The sequence below is a fragment of the Arachis hypogaea genome, chromosome 1, assembly GCF_003086295.3.
Source record: "Arachis hypogaea cultivar Tifrunner chromosome 1, arahy.Tifrunner.gnm2.J5K5, whole genome shotgun sequence".
In the NCBI taxonomy this organism is placed as follows: domain Eukaryota; kingdom Viridiplantae; phylum Streptophyta; class Magnoliopsida; order Fabales; family Fabaceae; genus Arachis; species Arachis hypogaea.
In genome coordinates this window covers 76,401,691-76,416,141 of record NC_092036.1, presented here as the reverse complement: position 1 = coordinate 76,416,141, position 14,451 = coordinate 76,401,691, and the positions used below count along the sequence as shown (strand labels likewise).

The 14,451-nt window shown below is 38.6% G+C and overlaps 1 non-coding gene across 1 annotated transcript; it reads left to right on the top strand.

Moving 5' to 3' along the window:
* The first annotated feature begins 548 nt into the window (after positions 1 to 548).
* Positions 549 to 654, top strand: LOC112711267 (small nucleolar RNA R71). Its single transcript, XR_003157392.1, has one exon. It is a non-coding gene; the product is annotated as a small nucleolar RNA R71 (small nucleolar RNA).
* Positions 655 to 14,451: the final 13,797 nt, after the last annotated feature.

The following is a 14,451-nucleotide window of genomic DNA, read 5'->3' as shown; positions in this document are numbered from 1 at the left end:
GAGAATTATTGTTGAAATTCTGATATCTCTGAGGTTGGTCTCTCCACCCAAAACTTGGGTGATTTCTTCATCCTTGATTGTATGTTTGAAAATAGGGGTTATTATTGGGATTTCTAGAACCACTCCCCATGTAATTGACCTGTTCAGAAGAGGATTGGGCATAATCATAATTATCATTTTGCACTAAATTTCCTGCCATGTCATAGGAGACCTCTTTAGGTGAATTTTGGGTGTTGATAGCTGAGACTTGCATGCCACCCATGTGTTGAGTAAGTAGACTTATTTGCTGAGACATAAGCTTGTTCTGAGCAAGAATAGCATTAAGAGTTTATACTTCCATGACACCCTTCTTCTGAGGAGCCTCAGAGTTCACAGGATTCCTGTTAGATGAGTATAAATATTGGTTGCTAGCAACCAATTCAATAAGCTCAATAGTCTCCTCCGGTGTCTTCTTCTTGTGCAATAAACCTTCTGCAGAATTATCTAATCACATCTTGGACATTTCACCCAAACCTTCATAAAAGATATCTAGTTGGGTCCATTTGGAGAACATGTCCAGAGGGCATTGCCTAGTCAGTAGCTTGTATCTCTCCCAAGCTTCATAAAGAGTTTCACCATCCTTCTGCCTGAAGGTCTGAACTTCCATCCTAAGCTTCGTCAGCTTCATTGGTGGGAAAATTTTAGTGAAGAACTCAGTAACAACCTTGTTCCAAGTATCCAGACTCTCCTTGGGTTGGGAATCTAGCCATAGCTTTACTCTATCCCTCAGAGCAAACAGGAAGAGCATGAGTTTGTACACCTCTGGGTTCACTCCATTTGTCTTCACAATATCACAAATATGCAGAAAACTAGAGATAAATTGATTTGGGTCTTCGTGGAGAAGACCATGATACTGGAAATTTTATTGTACCAGGGTGACCAGTTGAGGCTTCAACTCAAAGTTGTTCGCAGCTATAGGAGGCACCACAATTCTTTTTCCATAAAGATCTACAGTAGGAGCAGAGTAAGAGCCAAGTACTCTCCTTTGTTGCTCATTCCCATTCGGGTTTACCATATTGGCATTATCAGCATTGCTAGGATCCATAGTGGATTCAGCAGCCTTGTAAAGTCTTGCTTGTTGTAAACGCTGCCTGAAAGTCCTTTCAGGTTTAGGATCAAAGTCTAAGAGATGTTCTTTGTCTCTGTTCCTGTGCATAAACAAATAGAAGACAAGAAAAAAAATTTGGAACTCTCTACGTCAGAGTGCAGAGAATTCCCAGTGAGGTAACCTGAGATAGGAAACACCAAACTTAATTTTAGAAATTACTAAAAATATTACTGCTATTAAAATATATTTTTCAAAAATATTAAAAATAGATTTTAATAAAATTAAAAATAAAACTCCTAATCTAAGAAATCAAACAACTTATAGTTGTTAATCACTATCAATCCCTGGCAACGACGCTAAAAACTTGGTGTGGTAATTTATAACCCACAAACTAACCGGCAAGTGCACCGAGTCGTACCAAGTAATACCTTAGGTGAGTGAGGGTCGATCCCACGAGGATTGATGGATCAAGCAACAATGGTTGGTTAAACCACCTAGTTAGGCAAACAGAAAAGAGTGTTTAGATGTTCAAAGAGTATTAAACAGTAAATTAAGAGTTTGAAAGATAGGTATGTAAATAAGTTGAGAACCAAATATGGAGAAACAATTAAGGTTTCAGAGTTATCTATTTTCTGGATTGACTTTTCTTACTAACTCTTTTAATCGTGCAAGATTTAATTCATGGCAAACTATATGTGACTAGACCCTAATTCCTTAGACCTTCCTAGTCTCATCTAAAATTCATTAACTGCCAATTCCTTGGTTCATTAATTCCAATTAAAGGGTGATGATCAAATTCCAGTTTATATGCCACAAGAATCCTAATTATCCAGATATAAGAGGATTATATGTCACATATCCCGTTAAATACAAACAATTAGAAATTCAAGAGAATATGTTTTCAAGTTGTTGTTCAAGTAAAGAGCTTTTCCAAGTTATACAAGAACTCAAGTAGAACATGGGTCATACTTCTGTTCCACCCAAATTCATAGAATCAAGACCGAAAACAATTCTTGGAATATAAATCAAAACATGAATTAAAATAGAAAAGTAATAATGTCAATCCATACAATAGACAGAGCTCCTAACCTTAACAATGGAGGTTTAGTTGCTCATGGTTCAGAGAAGAAAATAAGGATTCAGGTAAACTGTAGAATACCGAATGTAAATTGGTATAGAATCCTAATATCTTTTATATCTAATCCTAATTAATTTAAAATCTAATATCTAACTAAAAATATCTTTTCCTATTTTCAAATTCAAATTTGAATTAGAATCAATTAAACAATCCACTCCTTGTAATGTGGGGACCACTTGACTTCACTGGATCCGCGCCTATCTTGGCAGATAGCTGCGCCTTACTTGAGTGCCATAATAGGGCCCAGAAATCGCCCCCAGCATTTTCTGCGTTTTCTGCACGTGGCGCATGTCACGTGTACGCGTTGATGGTTTTCTTCGCGTGTCACGTGTACGCGTCAGGTACGCGCACGCGTCGCCATGGAGACTCCAAATCACGTGCACGCGTCAGGTACGCGCACGCGTCGCTCCTCGCTGTCCTCTCCTTTAATTCTTGTGCTACAGAAACTCCATCAAATCCAGGCGAATGCTACCTAAAATAAACAGAATTGCACAAGACTCAAAGTAGCATCCATAGTGGCTAAAAAGTAATTAATTCTTTATTAAACTTAATAAATTAAATTCAAATTCACTAGGAAAAAACAAGAAAGATGCTCATGCATCACTAGTTTCACCCAAAAATCACCTAAAATCATAACAAAAACACAGAAATTAAAAGTAGCATCTAAAAGGAGAATTTTACACTAAAACATATTAAAACTAAATAAAATACTACTGAAAACACTCTAAAAATGCACTAAAAAAAGGTATAAGATGCTCCGTCATCAGAACACCAAACTTAAACTATTATTTATCCTCAAGTAACCAAAAACAAAGTAGGACTAAAAAGAAGAGAAAGATACAATAGGTCTCAGAGTTGTCAATGAAGCTCAGTTCCAAATATTGAATAGAACTATTAGCTCTTTACTTCTGAACATTTTTAGCATCTCATTTTCCTTTGATGCTCAGAAATACTGACATCCCTTGAAACTAAAATCCAGATGATATTATTGATTCTCTTCTTTTAGCTTTTCTTGATTCTTGAATACAGCTTCTTTGCACCTTTTTTAGCCTAGCCGTGACTCTAAGCGTTTTCAAGTATTACCACAGGATACATAAACACCGCAGGCACTTAACTGGGGGAACCCTTTGGATTCAAATTTAGCTTTTCTTAAATTCCCAAACAGTGGTGCCTAGAGATCTTAAGCGTACTCCTTAGCTTTGGATCACGACTTTAAATGCCCAGTCTCAAGCTTTTTACTTGACACCTTCACACCAAAAGCATTTAGTTAGGAATAGTAACTCATTTGAGCTTTTTAGGCCAATTTTGACCCTCCTAACCATTGATGCTCAATGCCTTGGATCCTTACTCTTTTTGTATTTTCTTTTTAAGTTTTCTTTTTCTTTTCTTTTTCTTTTTTTTCTTTTCTGTTGTTTTTCCTTGCTTCAAGAATCAATATTTTTTATTTTTCAGAGAATCAATAATACTTCTCTAAATCCCTGTTCTTCAAGAGTCAACATACTCAACTCCAATATCAACTATGCACTGTTAATTCATACATTCAAAAATAAATGCAAGGCCATCACATCTAATTAATTGAAATAGCTCATGATATACTCGAATTATATATCTCACCATTCCTTTTCAATTAAATTTTTCTTTTAAGCTTCGTGAGGGATACATAGGATATCTTATAACCAAAACAAAGGAAAGGAAATAAAACTAGAAGGAATGAAATACTAAATGTGATCATGAACTAGAATAGAAAACAGACAATAAATTAAAGTACCATGAAAATAGAAATAAAACAAAAAGAGGGATAATGGGACTCAACAACCTCAGCGACGGCTGCTGCTGCTCCCTTTGGAAAATCCGATGGAGCGTTTGAGCTCCTCTATGTCTCGCCCCTGTCTCAGCTGTTCCTCCATGAATCTTCTCTGATCTTCTCTCATCTCATGGAGGATAGTGGTGTGCTCCTTATGCTCCACCCTCAGCTAATCCACAGAAGAAGTCAGCTCCCCTATTGATGTATTCAGTTGGTCCCAATAGTCCCGGGGAAGGAATACATCCCTTGAGGCATCTCAAGGATTTTTGTGGAGGTGGCTGCACAGGTTCTTACTGTGGTTCATGTGCAGATTTTCTCACATGATCCATTCTCCTCTTCGTGATGGGCTTGTCCATCTCAATCAAGGTATCTCCAGCTATGCCAATTCTAGCTGAATTGCATAGGCGATATATGAGGTGAGGGAACACTAACCTCGCTTGGGTGGAGGGCTTGCCAGCCACCTTGTACAATTCTTGAGGTATGACCTCATGTACTTTCACCTCATTCCCAAGCATGATGCAATGAATCATTATTGCTCGATCAATGGTAACCTCGGATCGGTTATATGTGGGGATGATGGAGCGTTGGATGAGCTCCAAGAATCCTCTTGCCATGGGCATGAGGTCAAGCCTACCTAGTTGGTAGGGCTTGCCTTGTGCGTCCCTCCTCCACTGAGCTCCTTCCACACAGACTTCTACAAGGACATGATCTAGTCTTTGGTCAGAGTTGATCCTTCTAGTGTAAGAGTGTGGATTACCTAGCATCTATGGCAATTGTAGCTCCACTCTCACACTTTCTAAGCTAAAATCCAAGAGTTGCTCTCTCACTAAGGTGTGCCAGTTCTTGGGCTTTGGGTTCACACTATGTTGTGCTTTTTGGTGACCCAAGCATTAGCAAAGATTCTTGCAGAATTAGTGTTCCAATCTCTGAAATAGGATTGGCTAGAACTTCCCAATCCCTTATCTAGATTTCTTGCTGGATCTCTGGATATTCACCTTCTTTGAGCTTGAAGGGGACCTCGGGAATCACTTTTTTATACCTCACCACATTATAGAAGTGGTCGCGGTGCACCTTGGTGAGGAATCTCCGGGATTCCCAAGGTTCAAAAGTGGAAGTAGGGGCTTTTTCCTTTCTCTTCCTTGAGGATTTGTCGGCTTTTGGTGCCATAGAGAAAGAGTAAAAGGAAAAAAGCAGAGCTTTTGCAAAACCAAACTTAAGAATTTTGCTCGTCCTCGAGCAAATAATTACAAAAGAAAAGGGAAGTAGTAGAAGGAAGAAGAAAATATAGAGGGGAAGGATGAGAAGGCTTCAGCCAAGTGGGGTTTGAAGAGGGAAGAGGAGGAGTGTGTAAGGTGTAAGAGGGAGAGAGTGGTGTGTAGGTGTGTGTATAAAGGGGAAAATGAGGGGGTATTTATAGGGTTGGGAGGGGGTAGGGTTCGACCATATGGGGGCAGGAATGGGTGGGAAAGTTGTGAATTTGAAGTGGGTTGGGTTGGTGGAAAATTGAATTGATGGGATTTATGATGGGTTTAGGGAAGAGGGAAAGGTGATTTTGTATGGGGAAGAGGGAAAGTAGGGAGTGAGTTTCAATGTTTAAAAAAGTAGGAGAGAGAAGGAAGGGATTGAATGGTAGGTGGGGTTTGGGTACGGCCTACTGGCTTGGAAAGCCTCAAAGCTCGAGTAACCTGCCCCTGCCTATCGTTCAACGCTAGGTCTGGGCGTTGAATGCCCATAGGGGACTACAATGGTCCTGAGCTACTTCATCAAAGGGCGTTGAACGCCCAGCCTCTTCTCTTATTCTGGCATTCAACACCAGCTAATACTCCTCAATAGGCGTTGAACACCCAGAGGGGATCAAGGAATGGTTCTTCTTAGCTCCTGAATGGGTGTTGGACACCCATCTCCTCCCTTTTCTGGCGTTCAATGCCAGCAAGTGTTCTTTCATGGGCGTTCAACACCCATTTGGGGCAAAAAAGGTGGCCCTAGCTGCTCCTGTATGGGTGTTGGACACCCAGATTGCTCCTATTCTGGCATTCAATGCCAGTGATATATCCTTAATGGGCATTAAACTTCCAGCTTCCCTCCTTGTCTGGCGTTCAACGCCAGCCAGGGTCTCTCTCCAGGGTGTTTTGTTTTCACTTCTGAATGTCTATGTCTCTGTTCTAAATACTGCACATAATCACAAATGTTAAAAAGCAAGGGAAAACTATTGAAAATAATTGAAAATAACTAAAAATGAAATCAAATGAGAATAAACAAAAAAAGGAAAACAATAGTACTCCACTCATGGTTGGGTTGCCTCTCAATAAGCGCTTCTTTACCGCCATTAGCTTGACAGACAGCTCCATTACGAAGGTAGATAGGGGCTCAGATCTTCACCCCTCATGGTAAACTTCTTCTTGTGCTCTCATGGATTAGCTCAACATGCTCTAGAGACAGGATCCGGTTTACAGAATGTGGAATGGCTGGACTTTTAGTGAAGACAACTCTCATTCCAGGTGAGAGGTCTTTAGTTGGAATCTTCTTGTTCCTCCAGCCTTTAGGTACCTTTTTCTTGGTGCCTTCTTCCTCAGTAGCTGGTAATGGATGCTGATGAGCGGATATTTTATATGTTTTTTGACATCATTTTTATATAGTTTTTGTTATGTTTTATTTAAGTTTTATTATATTTTCATTGGTTTTAGTATAATATTCACATTTTTTTATTCTACTGAGTTTTTGTATTTTATGGTGATTTCAGGTATTTTCTGGCTAAAATCTGAGAGTTTTGACAAAGGTTGATTTAGAGGCAAGGAAAGCGTAGCAGATGCTGTGAAAATTTGACCTTTGTGCACTTAAGCAAGCATTTCTAGAGTTACAGATATCCAAATGGAGCGTTATCAACGACTACGGAAAGCTAACATCCAGGGCTTTCCAGTAATATATAATAGTTTGTACTTATTTTTGGAAATGAAGGCCCAAAACTGGCGTTTCACGCCAGCCATGTACCCCCTTTCTGGTGTTGGACGCCCAAAAGGGAGCAGCTGGCGTCCAACGCCCACAAAGGTGTCCCAAGCAGGCGTTCAACGCCCAAGGAACCTACTAGCACGTGGAGACACTCTTAGCTTAGCCCAAACACTCACCAGGTGGGCCCCGAAAGTGGATTTTCGCACTACAAGCCTAAGCCTATAATATTTCTATAATCCTTAGTTATTAAATTAGTATATACAGGAGAAGATCACCCTTGTTTTAGGATCTTCGACCACCATAGAACATTATTTCATATTTTCGAGTTTCATTGTACATTATGAGCCACTAAACCTCCTAGGTTAGGGTTAGGAGCTCTTCTGAGTTTTATGGATTAATAAAAGTACTACTGTTCTGTTTCAATTCGTGTTTGATTATCTCCTAAGATGTATCTTCATTCTTCAACCTTATGAATGAGATAAACCATCACAAGTTATCTCTATTCTACATCGGTTCAGTGAGCGTCTTTCATCAGATATTACTGAACTACTAGCTTGAGGATACGTCTCTTAGACGGCTAATCCATGACTTCGTTGGAGACTTCTCGTTACATCAGTTCAGTCCAGGTATGGGGAGATTAGGGACTTTGTGGTAAAGGCTAGAACCAAGGCACAACATTCTCTGATCTGGAAGATTCGAGTGGCGTTTTGAGTAGGATCACCAAGGGGATGAACTGCAGGAGCTTCACCCTCATTCAGACTGGATGTGCACTAAACCTGGTGTTCAGCTTAGAGGAAGATTGGCAGCCTCTCAACCGGCGTTGATCACATACAGCCTGCTATGGAAGAAATCATTCATAGATGGAGTAGACAGTAAGAAAGTATTGATCCAAAAGAACAAAGCATCTCTGAAGCCTTAATCACCTTTTTATCATTGAATTCACAATCACTAAGTAAGGTTATTTTTATTTTATTTTACTTTTACGCACTTAAACAACTAAACAACTTTTCTATCTGCCTAACTAAGATTTACAAGATAACCACTATTTGATCTAAGCCAACAATCCTCGTGGGATCGACCCTGACTCACCTCAGGTATTACTTGGATGACCCAGCGCACTTGCTGGTTCAGTTATGCGAAGTTAAATTCCATGCACCAAGTTTTTGGCGCCGTTGCCGGGGATTGTTCGAGTTTGAACAAACTAACGGATTATTTTGTTGCTTAGATTAGGTATTGTTTTTAATTTTGTTTGAGTCTTTTATTTTCTTTTTCGAAAAAGTAAAAAAACTTTTAGAAAACTTTTTCTTTTCATTTTTTATCTTTATCTTTTTTGTTTGAGTCTGTGTTCTTGTTATTGTCAAAGTTTCGAATTTTCTTGTTGTTCTTTTCAAAAAATTTTCAAAAATAGTGTCTTTTGTTTGAGTCTAGTGTCAATTTTTAAGTTTGGCATCATTTGTGTGTTCTTTGTTTCCTTTGAATTTTCGAAAAGTTCATTATGTTCTTTCTTGGTATTCAAGTTGTTCTTGTTTTGATGTTAAAATTTTTAAGTTTGGTGTCCTTTGGTGTTTTTCTTTTTAATTTTCGAAAAAATATATCTTTTCTATTTTTAATCAATATTTTCGAAAATTTCAAAAGATTTCAAAATCATTATCTTATCTTATCTTATTTTCAAAAATCAAATTTCAAAATCTTATCTTTTTCAAATCTTTTCAAATCTTTTCTTTTAATTGTGATTCTATCTTATCTTATCTTGCTTTTAAAATTTAAAAATCAAATCTTTTTCAAATCTTTATCTTATCTTGTTTTAAATTCAAATTTTAAATTTCAATTTCAAATTTCAAATTTTAAAATTCAAAATTCAAAATTCAAATTTCAAATTTTAAAATAAAATATTTCTAATCTTCTATCTTATCTTGTTTTCAAATCTTTCTTAATTAGTTACTTGTTTTCTCTTTCTTCTTTTTCAAAACTTCCTAACTAATTATTCTCTCTCCTATTTTCAAAAACTTCCCTTCTAATTCTCTCTCTTCTTTTTCGAAAATCATCCTTCATTTTTCAAAATCTTTTTAGTTAATTGGCTTTTAATTTCCTCTTTAATTAATTATTATAATACCTTTGTTTCTTAGTTTTCTCTTTTTACATCTAATTTTTGAATTCTTCTTCTCTTTTATTCAAATTCTTTTTCTCTTCTCTCTATTTTCATTCTTCTATCATCATTCTTCTTTCTTCTTCACATCTCACAGGAAGTCCTCTGTTCTTGAAAATAGAGCACCCATTCTTCTTCTTTCTTATTTTCCTTTTCTTGTTTATGAGCAGGAACAGGAATAAAGAACCTCTCTTAGATCTTGATCCTGAACCTGAGAGGACTGGTGCACGAAATTATAACTCCGCACAACTAACCATCAAGTGCACTAGGTCGTCCAAGTAATACCTTACGTGAGTAAGGGTCGATCCCACAGAGATTGTCGGCTTGAAGCAAGCTGTGGTCATCTTGTAAATCTCAATCAAGAGGATTCAAATGGTTATGAGGTGTTGATAATTAAAAGATAAATAAAACATAAAATAAAATAAAGTTACTTATGTAGTTCCTTGGTGAAAATTTCAGATAAGCATTTGGAGATGTTTTGTTGCCTCTGAACCTCTGCTTTCCTATTGTCCTCATCAAATCATGCGTACTCCCTTCCATGGCAAGCTGTATGTTGGTGGATCACCATTGTCAATGGCTACCATCCGTCCTCTCAGTGAAAACATGTCCTCTACTGTTTCCCGCATGGCTAATCAGCTGTCGGTTCTCGATCGTGTCGGAATAGAATACATTTATTCTTTTGCACACTGTCACTGCACCCAATAGTCACGAGTTTGAAGCTCGTCACAGTCATCCCATCCCAGATCCTACTCAGAATACCACAAACAAGGTATAGACTTTTTGGATCTCAAGAATGCTGATAATTGGTTCTAGCTTATACCACGAAGGTTCTAACGTCACGGATTCGAATGCTCTGTTGTCAGGAGAGGTGATTCAGATCCGTGGATCAGAGACCAAAGAGAGAATACTCCAGTTGTCATCCAACGACTATGTTGAACATCATGTAGATTGCTTTGTGGTTGTCAGGCACGCGGATCTTGGCTAAGCGAGTAACGAATATTGGGTGATTGTCATGGGTCACCCCTTCATTCTGACTTAAGTGAATTAAGTACAATAGTATATCTTAGAGAAGAAGTAGGCATGAATTGAATAGAAGAATAATAAACTTGCATTAATACTCGAGGAACTGCAGAGCTCCTCACCTTAAGCTGTGAGGTGTAGAAACTCCACCGTTAGAAAATACATAAGAACAAGGTCTAGGCATGGCCGAATGGCCAGCCTCCCAAATGGCATAATACAATCGAAATAGGGTTCAAAGACCTGATCTAAGGATCAAAGAATGGTCCAAAGATGTGAATACAATAGTAAAAAGTGCTATTTATACTAAAATAGTAAACTAGGTTTACAGAAAATGAGCAAATAATGCAGAAATCCACTTCCAGGGCCCATTTGGTGTGTGTTTGGGATGAGCATTGAAGCTTTCACGTGCATAGGCTCTTCTTGGAGTTTAAATGCCAGTTTTGGTGCCAGTTTGGGCGTTTAACTCCAGCTTTGGTGCCAGTTCTGGCGTTTTACGCCAGAAAAGGGTCTCTAGTGGGCGTTTCGATGCCAGTTTGGGCCATCAAATCTCGGGCAAAGTATGGACTATTATACATTGCCGGAAAGCCCAAGATGTCTACCAACGCAATTGAGAGTGCGCCAATTGGGATTTTGTAGTCTTTTCTCAGCCTCTGAATCAGATTTTTGCTTAGGTCGCTCAATTTCAGCCAGAAAATACCTGAAATCACCGAAAAACACATAAACTCATAGTAAAGTCCAGAAATGTAATTTTTGCATAAAAACCAATAAAAATATACTAAAGAGTAACTAAAATATACTAGAAACAACCTAAAAATAATGCCAAAAAGTGTATAAATTATCCGCTCATCACATCACCAAACTTAAATTGTTGCTTGTCCCCAAGCAACTGAAAACAAAATAGGATAAAAAGAAGAGAATGTACAATAAATTCCAAAACATCAATGAAGCTTAGTTCTAATTAGATGAGCGGGGCTAGTAGCTTTTTGCTTCTGAACAGTTTTGGCATCTCACTTTATCCTTTGAAGTTCAGAATGATTGGCATATATAGGAACTCAGAACTCAGATAGTGTTATTGATTCTCCTAATTCAGTATGATGATTCTTGAACACAGCTACTTATAAGTCTTGGTCGTGACCCTAAGCATATTGTTTTCCAGTGTTACCACCGGATACATAAATGCCACAGACACATGACTGGGTGAACTTTTTCAGATTGTGACTCAGCTTTGCTAGAGTCTCTAGTTAGAGGTGTCCAGAGTTCTTAAGCACACTCTTTTGCTTTGGATCATGACTTTAACCACTCAGTCTCAAGCTTTTCACTTGGACCTTCATGACACAAGCACATGGTTAGGGAGAGCTTGATTTAGCCGCTTAGGCTAGGATTTTATTCCTTTAGGCCCTCCTATCCATTAATGCTCAAAGTCTTGGATCCTCTTTACCCTTGCCTTTTAGTTTAAAGGGCTACTGGCTTTTTCTGCTTGCCTTTTCTTTTTTTTCGCCATTTTTTTTGCAAGCTTTTTCCTTTTCACTACTTTTTCTTGCTTCAAGAATCAATTTTATGATTTTTCAGATTATCAATAACATTTCTCTTTGTTCATCATTCTTTAAAGAGTCAACAATTTTAACATTCATAAACTTCACTATAAAAAAAATATGCACTATTCAAGCATTCATTCAGAAGATAAAAAGTATTGCCACCACATCAAAATAATTAAACTAATTTCAAGATAGAATTCAAAATTCATGTACTTCTTGTTCTTTTGCATGTAGGAACATTTTTCATTTAAGAAAGGTGAAGGATTTATGGGACATTCATAGCTTCAAGGCATAGACACTAGACACTAATGATCATGTAATAAAGACACAAACATAGACAAACATAAGGCATAAAAATCAAAAAACAGAAAGATAAGAGCAAGGAAATTAAAGAACGGGTCCACCTCAGTGATGGCGGCTAGTTCTCCTTTTTGAAGATTATATGGAGTGCGTGAGCTCCTCAATGTCTCTTCCTTGCTTTTGTTGCTCTTCCCTCATGGCTCTTTGGTCCTCTCTAATTTCATGGAAGATGATGGAATGCTCTTGGTGCTCCATCCTTAGTTGCTCCATATTGGAACTCAAATCCCCTAAAGAGGTGTTGAGTTGGTCCCAATAGTTGTGTGGAGGAAAATGCATCCCTTGAGGTATCTCAGGGATTTTTTGATGAGAGACTTCCTCATGCACTTGTTGAGGTCCATGAATGGGCTCTCTTGTTTGCTCCATCCTCTTTTTAGTGATGGACTTGTCCTCTTCAATGAGGATGTCTTCCTCTATGACAATTTCGGCTAAATTGCATAGGTGACAGATGAGATGAAGGAAGGTTAACCTTGCCAAAGTGGAGGGCTTGTCAGGCACCTTGTATAGTTCTAGAGGTATGATCTCATTAACTTCCACTTCCTCTCCAATCATGATACTATGGATCATGATAGCCTGATCCACAGTTACTTCGGATCGGTTGCTAGTAGGAATGATAGAGCGTTGGATGAACTCCAACCATTCTCTAACCATGGGTTTGAGGTCAACCCTTCTCAGTTGAACTGGCTTGCCTTTGGAGTCTTTCTTTCATTGGACTCCTTCCACGCAGATGTCCATGAGGACTTGGTCCAACCTTTGATCAAAGTTGACTCTTCTAGTGAAAGGATGAAGATCTCCTTGCATCATTGGCAAGTTGAATGCCAACCTCACATTTTCTGGACTGAAATCTAAGTATTTTCCCTGAACTATTGTGAGCCAATTCTTTGGGTTCAGGTTCATACTTTGATCATGGTTCTTAGTGATCTATGCATTAGCATAGAACTCTTGAAGATAGGGTTGGATAGGGTTGGTGAGAGCTTCCCAACCTCTTCTCCGAATCTCTTGTCGGATCTCCGGATATTCGCCCTTTTTGAGCTTGAAGGGGACCTCGGGGATCACCTTCTTCTTGGCCACAACTTTATAGAAGTAGTCTTGATGGACCTTTGAGATGAATCTTTCGATCTCCCATGACTCGGAGGTGGAAGCAATTGCCTTCCCTTTTGGTGGACAAAATTGTGATCATCAATGTTGTATTCTTTGTTGTTGTATGGAATAATTATAATGGCTCTTTGCTATGTGTGGACACAACTCCGTTCAACTAACCAGCAAGTGCACTGGGTCGTCCAAGTAATAAACTTTACGTGAGTAAGCGTTGATCCCACAGAGATTGTTGGTATGAAGCAAGCTATGGTCATCTTGTAAATCTCAGTCAGGCGGATTATAATTGATTATGGATTTTCGAATAATCATAAATAATAAGCAGGAAATAAAGATAAATAACATATGATAGAAATACTTATGTAAATTATTGATGGGAATTTCAGATAAGCGTATGGAGATACTGTGCCCTTTCTTTTTCTACTTTCCTACTTCTTCCTTCAATCCTTCTTACTCCTTTCCATGGCAAGCTGTATGTAGGGCATCACCGTTGTCATTGGCTACATCCCATCCTCTCAGTGAAAAAGGTCCAAATGCTCTGTCACAGCACGGCTAATCATCTGTCAGTTCTCAATCAGGTTGGAATAGAATCCCTTGATTCTTTTGCGTCTGTCACTAACGCCCAGCCTTCAGGAGTTTGAAGCTCGTCACAGTCATTCAATCCCGGAATCCTACTCGAAATACCACAGACAAGGTTTAGACTTTCCGGATTCTCATGAATGCCACCATCAATCTTGCTCATACCACGAAGATTCTGTTTAAGGAATCTAAGAGATACGCGCCCGGCCTAAGGTAGAACGGAAGCGGTTATCAATCACGCGCGTTCATAGGTGAGAATGATGATGAGTGTCACGGATCATCACATTCATCAAGTTAAAGTGCAACGAATATCTTAGAATAGGAATAAAGAGAATTGAATAGGAAATAGTAGTAATTGCATTGAAACGTGAGGTATAGCTGAGCTCCACACCCTTAATCTATGGTGTGTAGAAACTCCACCGTTGAAAATACATAAGTGAAAGGTTCAGGCATGGCCGAATGGCCAGCCCCCCTAAAACGTGATCAATAGTCTCCTCAGATGAAGAATAAAATAAAACTGAGACCAAAGATGTCTAATACAGTAGTAAATTATCCTATTTATACTAGACTAGCTACTAGGGTTTACATGAGTAAGTAATTGATGCATAAATCAACTTCCGAGGCCCACTTGGTGTGTGTTTGGGCTGAGCTTGATCTATCCACGAGTTGAGGCTTCTTTTGGAGTTGAACGCCAAGTTGTAACGTGTTTTGGGCGTTCAACTCCGGGTCGTGACGTGTTTCTGG